The sequence below is a fragment of the Neomonachus schauinslandi genome, chromosome 3 (assembly GCF_002201575.2).
Source record: "Neomonachus schauinslandi chromosome 3, ASM220157v2, whole genome shotgun sequence".
NCBI lineage: Eukaryota > Metazoa > Chordata > Mammalia > Carnivora > Phocidae > Neomonachus > Neomonachus schauinslandi.
Genome location: NC_058405.1, coordinates 22,150,900 through 22,161,413, shown reverse-complemented (window position 1 = coordinate 22,161,413; position 10,514 = coordinate 22,150,900). Strand labels below are relative to the sequence as shown.

General features: G+C 36.4%; 1 pseudogene; it reads right to left on the bottom strand.

Moving 5' to 3' along the window:
- Nucleotides 1–9,637: 9,637 nt before the first annotated feature.
- On the bottom strand, nucleotides 9,638–10,084 carry LOC110585921 (annotated as a pseudogene).
- Nucleotides 10,085–10,514: the final 430 nt, after the last annotated feature.

The following is a 10,514-nucleotide window of genomic DNA, read 5'->3' as shown; positions in this document are numbered from 1 at the left end:
AAGCGTTGTGACAAAATAGAGTTGGGGATTATAAAGTGGAGGTGACATTCAGTTCTAGAATTCCTGTTAGAGCACTTACCCTGCTTTGTGTGTGTAGCACACTGTTTGAATTCAGGTACCTCAGAGATATCCAGCCTTTACATTCATGTTGGTAGGAAATATTTTGTCATTATTTTTTAACATTTTGCTATTTCTGCCTTATCTTAGGACCTATGTGAAATACGCACGCAAGACAATTTCTACTTCTTGTCTGAAAATTTATAAGCTAAAGCTACTTATGCTAACATTTTCCGTAACGGCAGTGACTACACAGTTTGGGGTCACGCCAAATTTGGGTTTCAGTCCTGGCTGTGTCACTTAATGATTGTGTGATTATTAGAAAGATTTTAACTTCTCCGGTCTTCACTTATCTCTGAAAAGCACAGGCAATAATAATACCAACCTCAGCTATTATGAGAATTAAACAAGATGTTAGACACCTGGAAGTAATTACAAGCCCAACACATCTGTTTGTTATCCATGTCAGGTGCCTAACATCTGTAATCTCATGCATCTACTCTAACATCTGTATTGCTCCCTCCAATATTCTCTTCTTAAAATTAAAAGTCTGGCAACCTGTTGTTGCTGTCATTTTTAAATGATTTAAGTCTATTCTTCTGGAATACATATAAATAAAGGAGATATAGTTCCAGTAAAATGTCTTATTTTGTGTGTGTGTAAGTTTTTTTTTTTTTAAAGATTTTTTATTTATTTATTTGAGAGAGAGAGAATGAGAGAGAGCACATGAGAGGGGGTAGGGTCAGAGGGAGAAGCAGACTCCCTGCCGAGCAGGAAGCCCGATGCAGGACTCGATCCAGACACTCCAGGATCATGACCTGAGCAGAAGGCAGTCGCTTAACCAACTGAGCCACCCAGGCGCCCTGTGTGTGTGTAAGTTTTAACATATACAAATATTATTCATTCTTATTTTGATATCTAAATATTGCATTAAAAATACAGATGAAGAAATATGTCATAAAATCCTGTATAATCAGAGAACTAAAACAGTTTGATATGGTATCAATATAAAAATAATATGCTACTAATTTAGGGCAGTGAGAGGAGCAAGCCCACCGGGAAAATGACAGGAATGAAATGGTATACCATTGTTTGAAAAGTCTGAGGAAATTCTTCATTATGTAGAAGTGAGAATATTGAACATGTAGAAGTTTAAGCCATCAAACCGTTTTTATATATAATTTATCCAATATTTAACTTCAAATTTTTATCTTCAAATTGTGCCTTTTTTAGATAAGGTAATCTCTCTCCCTTCTTTCCTGTTGAACATGGATTGCAAAATCAGCTTAAGTAGAGATAGAATTCAGTCTCAGTTCTATGAAACTGTTTATTCTTCTGCCTTGTTTTCTAAATGTGTAACCATATTTTATTCCAAGTAATACTTTGTAATTTTATACAAAGTAGGATAAACTTTAATCCTTTTTCCTTTTCTTTCTTTCTTTTTTTTATTTTAAGATTTCATTTATTTATTTGAGAGAGAGAGAGATAGCAAGAGAGAGCATGAGAAGGGGGAGAGACAGCGGAGAGAGAGAAGCAGACTCCCCACTGAGCCCCATACCAGGGCTGGATCCCAGGACCCTGAGATCATGAACTGAGCCGAAGGCAGATGCTTATTTGACTGAGCCACCCAGTTGCACCCCCCTTAATCCTTTTTCTTAGGAATCAGATAATTGTTTTAATGCCCAATACTAGTAAGAGTACATGAAATGTGTTTTGTGAACTTCAATCATTCAATAAGCATCAGTTGGACACACAGTGTTCCAGATCCCTGGAAATACACCTTTGAAAAACACAAACGTGGTTTCTATCTTCATAGATCTATGTATTTGTACACCTTGAGATATTAAATCAACAGTCCCAGGCAATATTTTTTCCCAGACTCAGCTCCTTCCAAACACTCTATGTCTTAAAATTAACAGATAATAATTTTTAATTAATATACCTAGGAAAAAATAAGAATGTATACCAAGGAAATATGAGTCACACTGAAAAATTATGACTGTGACATATATTTTTGGTTTAGTTCTAGAGGTCAACCACATGCTGTATAGTAAGATATGGCTGAAAGTAGGTTGTACCATAATTTACAAATGACTAAAAATTTCCTAAAATTTGGAAATTTATGGTATTTTGACACATTAATGATGAAGGTTCTGCTTACGTAAGAGAGATTGAGAATGAGAGAGAAGGAACTGGAGAGATATTTAAAGTAAGGAATTGGCTTATCCAAGATGTTTAGTTGGCAAGCTAGAGACCTAGGAGAATGAACAGTATAGTTCTAATCTGAGTCTAAAAGTCTGAGAACAGATGGTGTAAGTTCCAGTCCTAGCCCAAGGTCCTAGGAGGTCTGAGAGCTGATAGTGTGAGTCCCAGGATGAGTCCAAGTCTGAAGGTAGATGAAGACCCATGTCCCAGCTTGAAAACAGCCAGGGAGAGAAAGAGAATTCGTTATTACTTAGCCTTTTATTCAATTCAGATCATCAATGGATTGGATGTGGCCTACCCACACTGGGAAGGGCAATCTACTTTACTCAGTTTACCAATGCTCATCTAGAATCACCATCCCAGACACACCCAGAAATAATATTTAGCTAAATATCTGGGCACACTATGGCCCAGTTAAACTGATAAACAAAATTATTCATCACAGTATCATGGAAAAGGAGAAGAAACAAAATGATTGAGTGCATTCATGTGAGTCGCATTGTCTGGATTCATATATGGATCTCAAACTATGTAGGTATATGACTTCAGTCAAGTTCATAAACCTTTGGGGCTTATAACAGGAAGGGGTTCCCAATTATAGATCCTTATACTTGGTGTTTAAAGCAAATATAGTGGTGATTGAAAGAGCACAATAAAAATGAATTTAGAATGGTTGTTTCATAATTTCATAACTAAAACTCTGTAACTGATTTACACCTCCAATCATGAGACTGTAATAACTACCAGACTAGACATTTTATCATAAACAAATAACTGAAGGGAAAAGCACAAAACAAATGGTTTTAGATGTTAGACAGAAGACAGTTCAGGACCATGATCTGTGAGATACCGATGTTAAATAAGATAAGCTTCATGATTATTCAGACTCTCTGCCTAGAGGCATTTTCTAAACAACAGCATGTGTGTGAGGACAGTTGCGGCATATAGAACTCGCTGCCTTGTTAAGATGAGATCAGAATGTGGAGTAACAAAGATGTCGAAACATTTCAGAATAAAATACTGGAGATGAGGCAGCAAAGCAGAGAAAAAGATCTGTATGTAAGTAAGAACCTTCCCTTGAGTTTTGGGCTGGAGTCCATGCATGCTTACTCAGCATGAGGCCACGAAAAGAATAATTATGGGGGAAAACAAAAACAAAAACAACTACTGGTATAAGAACAAGTATCCAGGGACTGTGAGATGAATATCCCTGGAACTCATAAAAGGCTAGAAGATAACAGTGTTCCAAACAATCATAATGGAGTGGCATTCTGAGCACTCCACAATTAGCAAGGGACTCAGAATTCAGTGGAGACCATGGAGAGCTCTTCCGCATAGCGTTAGGGTTCAACTAGGCCAGAAGTAAATACTACATGTCTAACAAAATCTAAAATAATCTTCAAAAAGGTCAAACTAATTGTCAAATAAATTGATTTCCCGCCATGAAAAAACTTCCACTCCAGTCCAGCAATATATTCTCCATAATGATTGGTGTACAATCAAAAATTATATACAAAGAAGCAAGACTGTGTGACCCATAAAGATGAAAATTTTTCTCAATCGATACAGCTATCCAGAAATCACTGGAAAAAAATTAAAACAGCTAGGAAGGACTTTAAAGCAGTGGTTATAAAAATATTAAAATATATTAAAGGGGCGCCTGGGTGGCTCAGTTGGTTAAGCGACTGCCTTCCGCTCAGGTCATGATCCTGGAGTCCCTGGATGGAGTCCCGCATCGGGCTCCCTCCTTGGCAGGGAGTCTGCTTCTCCCTCTGACCCTCCCCCTTCTCATGTGCTCTCTCTCTCTCATTCTCTCTCTCAAATAAATAAATAAAATCTTTAAAAAAAATTAAAAAAATAAAATATATTAAAGGAAAGAACATGATGAGAAACAAATAAAGAATTTGGTACCTCTAAAAAGTAATCAGATGGAAATTTTAAAACTAAAATATGAAATCTGAAATGAAAAAAAAATCACTGGGTGGGATTAATAGCATATTGGACAGTGTATAAGAGAAGAGGGAGCATGGTGCCAGAGAAAGAGACATTATACCAAATGAAGTGCTGTGTGTAAAAATTGTGGAAATGAATGAACAGAACCTCATTGACTTATGGGAGAATATGAAGTGTTATGACATGCATGGAATTTCAGGCATAGAATGGTAGGTGAGCAGAACAAATATTCAAAAATATACCGAGGGGCGCCTGGGTGGCTCAGTTGGTTAAGCGACTTCCTTCGGCTCAGGTCATGATCCTGGAGTCCCTGGATCGAGTCCCGCATCGGGCTTCCTGCTCCGCAGGGAGCCTGCTTCTCCCTCTGACCCTCCCCCCTCTCATGTACTCTCTCTCTCTCATTCTCGCTCTCTCAAATAAATAAATACATAAATCTTAAAAAAAATATATATACCAAAAATGTTCCAGTTGTTTGACAAGCATAAACTCCTCATAGTCAAGAAAGTCAACAAACCTCAAGCAGGATAAACATAAAGAAAATCACACAGTGGAAAATCATAATGCAAAGGCTGACAATTGATGATAAGGATCCCATCTTAAAAGCAAAGGAATGAAAATACAGATCATGGACAAGTTAAACATGACAAGGAAAAGACTTATGAGAAATTATATAAGCCAGAAGACACTGATGAAATCTTGCATAGCTGATGGAAAACAAAACAAAACAAAGCAAACACAATGGAACAAAACCTGTCAACTTAGAATTCTATTTCAAGTAAAAAGATCCTTAAATTGAAAGCAAACTACATAAATTCTCAAACAAATAAAAACTGGAAGTATATATTGTTAGCAGACCAGTGCAATAAAACTGTTAAATAAAGTAAATAAAGTGGAAGTAAAAGGATTTCAGACAAAATTTGAGGCTACACAAAGAAATAGAAACATCAGAAATGATAAATATGTGAAAAATATATATTATGCCTAGTTTTTTCTCTTTCTTTATCTTCTTTGAAGATAATCAAATGTATAAATTAAACACTATGACAGAGTATTACGGAGTTTAAAATATATATAAGAGTAAAATGTGTGTTTTAAAGCAGACGATACCAAAATAACAATCATAAAGAGAACAGGAGAAACTTTGGGAGGTGATGGATATGTTTATGGCATAGATTGTGGTGATGGTTTCAAAGGTGTCTACTTTTCTCCAAGCCTCCAAGCTCATCAAGTTGTACACACTGAATATATACATCTTTTTTTATATACAGCTTTTTGTATGTCGATTGTAACTCAATATGATGTTTTTTAATTAAAATGTGTGACAACACTACCACGAAGGAGGGGAATAGAAAAATAAAATTTGAAGATTCTTACAACAAACATGAATGGACCAGGGATGTGTGTAGTAACATGGACTAACTTCAAAAAGGACTATGTTCAGTAAAAGAAGCCAGACACAAAAGAGTACACTCAACGATTTATTTATATGGTGTTCCAGAAAAGGCAAATCCAGTCAGTAGTGAAAAATATCAGAACAACGTTGGGAAAGGGAATAGGGTCAGGGGGGATGACTGACTGGAAAGGTATACAAGGGATGTGTATGAGTGACAGAAATATTCTGTATCTTAATAGGTGCATGGGTTACATGGATGTATGCATTTGTAAACTCATCCAGAGATTTCCATACCAAAGATCTGTGTGTGACTCTGCATACACATAACACTTCAATAAAAATAAATAATTTTAATAAGAAATAGCTAATTTTTTTAAAAAAATATATAACTTAGATATTCTCATTCTTGCTTTATCCTCTCCCCCAACCAACCATGCCCCACCAATATCTGAAAAATTAAGACAATTTAGAAAGCATATTGAAATACACAAGAACTTTGATAATTACCTTGTTTATTTCAAGAGTAATCTAATATTCTTTATAACGTATACAAAAAGATTCCTGGAAATGATAAAGGTATAATCTCATTGCCCATTACATTCACACAGTTATGTTCTCCTTGAATAAGCATTAGCTCCAAAGAATCATTATTGTGGGACTAAAACTTGACATTGAGTTTAGGACATTATTGTAATTTCCTGTACAAACACAGGGGCTTACAGTATTGTTAATACAAGTTTGCATTTACTATGCTGGCCAGGATACTGGCAATTTCCCTTAATTATAAAAAGTCCTTATGTTTAGAGCATAATGCACATAAGGACAAGGCAAAATGTTAGCAATTAATTCTTAAGTAGGAAGCCATGTGGGTACAATGCAGCATGAGTTATTCCACATTATTTCAAATCCCACAAAGAGGCACTATCATCAAGAGGTTCAAAATAACTAGATTCAAACATGTAGTTAAAATTAATACAAAGTGTACTGCCTTTGGAACCCAGTGTGAGCTGCATGAACCATTTTAGACAAATACTTAGCCTAATCTCACACCAACTGCAAATCATGGACTTTTCTCTTTTCAACTCTATCAAACTGTGACTTGATTTTCTAGTGAGCAATTCTAGCATTCTTATAATTAAAATTTTAAGGAAATGTCATGCTGGTTTAAAAATGATAAAAACATTTGTTGAGCTTGTCAATAATCTGTTTTCCATAGGATTTTTTTTTTTTTATTGATTGATTGGAGAGGTAGTGTGTGTGCGCGCACGTGCTCTAGCGCACGTGAGTGAGTGGGAGGAGGGGCTGAGAGAGAGGGAGAGAAATCCTCCAGCACTCCAGCAGACTCCCCTGAGACCATGACCCTAGCTGAAATCAAGAGTCAGACACTCCACCAAGAGAGCCACCCAAGCACTCCTCCGTAGGAATTTCTTATTGGAGGTGGTCTGATATTCTTTATGAAACGGGATTGATCAACTTTTCCCCTCTTAAGACAATAGATGGTCCTTCTTTATCATTGGAGCAACTTTTTTTTTCCAGATTAAATGTGCAAAGAGTAGAACTTAATATTCTACGCACACATTACAAATATCATTTTCCATTATTAACAAAATATCTTACACATAAAGCTAAATAAGATTTCTGTGAAAGTATACCAGTATAAACATAATATAATATGTGGGGATATTATATGCAACAAAGATTTTAAGAAGCAGAAGCAAAGATTGAAAGGATAGTATACAAAAAGGAGATATATTTTAAATGCATATTTGTTTACTTAAAAACAAATAAAAAGATAATTGAATTCAGAATGAAATCATTGCTTTATGTTTGTCTTTCTAAAGTTGTTGGTCTCTGTATTAGTTTCCTAGGTCTGCTGTACAAAGTACTGCAAACTGGATGGCTTATAACAACAGAAATTTATGTTATCACAGTTGTGGAAGCTAGAATCCAAAATCAAGGTATTAGCAAAGGTCATACTCTCCTATTTAATATTATTTTTCCTGCTTCTCTCCTAGACTCTGGTGGCCACTAGCAATTTTTGGAATTCCTCGGCTTGTATTTTTATTATTCCAATTTCTACCTCCATCTTGGCATGGTCATCTTCTATCTTGTGTGTGTGTGTGTGTGTGTGTCTAAATTTCCCTCTTTTGATAAGGACACTAGTCATAATGGATTTAGGGCTCACTCTAATTCAGTATGCCCTCATCCTAAGTTGATTACATCTGCATGGACTCAAAATAGTCTCATTCACAGGTTCTAAGGGACATGAATTTTCAGGGGACAATATTCAATCCGGTACAGTCATGAACAATAAAAAGTATTTTTAATGTCAATTCCCTTTAGAGAGCCAATCTAATTCAATGAAATACTTGAAATTATGATATCGTATTGTGCCATTTATTCATTTATTTAATTGTTAATTCACAAATATGTATAGAACACCTACACAGGGATCGTTTCTGTGGTAACTACTAGAGATAAAAAAAAAATAGAGATAAACAAATAAGAAAAATACACAACTTACTACTATTTTAAGTCTTAAATAGATCATCATTATCTCTGAAAAAAGGATTTGATGCCAAACTGCTAAACACAATATGTTCAATGACAATTTCAATGTCATTTCTACAACTGAAGTGTCTCATTTGGGGTTCTCTTTCATTCCATATGGGCCATTTAACTCCCCACTGTCAATTTCTTGGGTTTAGCCAGTGAAAAAAGGAACAACCAGAGCAGTAACAATCCCATCTTAGATATACTGATGATTTGATGACTTTATGATGGTATTTGGCTAGCAAAAACAAGATCAGTCAAATTCTTCCCTAAAACATAACACCCCACATGGACACCATATGCAAAATACATATTTTTTTTAAATATAAGCAATATGAAACTCTATTACCTGTTAACTTTTCAAACTCAAATTCTAGTAATAAAATATCAAGAGCTAATTAGGCTGATTTTCAGCCTATTTCTGTTTCATCATACAATTTTTCTCTAAATGTGCTGTGGGAATCACTTGGCACATTTAATCTAAGAAATTATCTGCAATGACTATTAAACACAGACATTCTTTGGCCTAGGACTACTAACTTATTGATTCAGAATCTTTGTTGATATGTTTAAGAATTTGCATTTAAATTAGTTCTCTAACAGATTCTTACATTAAAGTTTCAGAACCATTGTTATAGCTCATAAACAGCACCACTAAAAAGGAAAATAAGTCCTTCCAACAAGAAATGTTACAGTATGGAAAAATAAAATGGAGTGGAGGGGTTAAGAGAGAATGAATGGAAGGGTGTTTGAACAAATGTTAAGAAAAAAAAATAATTGTAGGTTGGGTGAGTAGAATTGGCGAGAAGTCCATCTTAAATATTTGTTGGTGAGATAAAATGCCCAAAGTCATAGTCAAAAATTGTTGAAATGTTATCTTACCTATGGGCAAAACCCAGAGGCACACACATTTTTATTTTGGCACTGAGATTTTACTAGCACTCTAATTTAATTTCTTGAAACCTGACCAATTTTCCTCTTTGGAAGTGAAGTGACCTCACCTATCTATGAAGAATATAAATGGACAAATTATGAGCTTATTCTAGTGGCGATAACCTTATTCCACTATTTATGGAAATTTATTTGAAACACATATTCCTCTAGAAATCCAGGGTCAAGTGGAATCAAGGTAAAAATGCCATATTTTGCTAATGTTACCCAAACCTTCTGCAAACATGTTTTACCAAATTACGTTTCAGTATTATATACTGAACAGCAAAAATGCCCTTACCTCCTCAGTCCATGGAGCAAAGAGAAGGGAGAAGCAAAATTCCAGCTAAGCGGCTGCCTTTCCTGATTCAAAGAACCCTGTTCCTAGCAGGGCTGGTCCCAGGGAGCTCTACTTTCCAACCTGAGGTCTTCCAGGGAGTTTAGGAAAGGTTGTTTAGTTCTCAGGCTTTCAACGTGCAGAAGGCAGCATGGAGAAGGGAAGGATGTTACAGCATTTTGTTTCAGCCTCTTTCCCAGCCCCCTCCCTCAGTATTTGTTGATGCCAAAGAGGCAAACCCTATAGAGTTGGGACAACTTAGGCAGCAGTAGGCTGAGCAATGAGGTGTGTTGATGAGGAAGTGAGCAGCAGCTTACTTAATGTAGAAGCTGGCCGGAAAGCAGAGCACCATAGGAGAGAGGCTGAGGAATCGCAGGAAGAGGTGAACTGGAACCCGTAAGTTCTCAACGTGACAGTAGCAGAGCCATTCCTTGATCAGGAGTCTCCAAGGGTGTCCCTTTCATCGTATGTAAGAAGACATAGACAGTTATGATGACGTGGGTCAGAGTCAAGACAACAGAAATGCTGAAGAAGGGGATGCTGACTAGAGCCACATGCGGCAGTCCTGCCAAGAGGATGTCGGCCAGCCAGATGCCCTGGCGCTTTGCCACCTGAGGGCCGGGCTTTACTTCACGGTGTGCCACTATTACATTCATCCCACCAGTTTCAGAGGCTCAGCCGGTTTGAGGTGCAGCTCTGGCTTCTCCACCTGTGGCTCCTGGAAGCCTGAGCTACACATGTTTAATAGTTTCACTCTATTATCAATTCTTAAAAAATCTTTACCAGTGCAAATGTAAACCATGTACAATCTTTTATAGACACCTATTTTGCCTTTTCCATAGCTCTCTTATAACATTTATTTTAATTATAGGAGCTATTAACATATTTCTCTTCTCTGGTAGACTGGTTGCTTCCAAAGGCGGCTTTGCTTTCTTCATTTTGACCCTTGGCGCTATATCATTGTAGCTGCTAACATTATTGAATTTTATCTGAACCCTGGGATCCTGGAAAAGAGCAACAGTTACAGAAAGCCCTTCAGCTTTCTGTGTTCTTGAAACAGCTTACTGGGAGGAGCCATCCTTCACC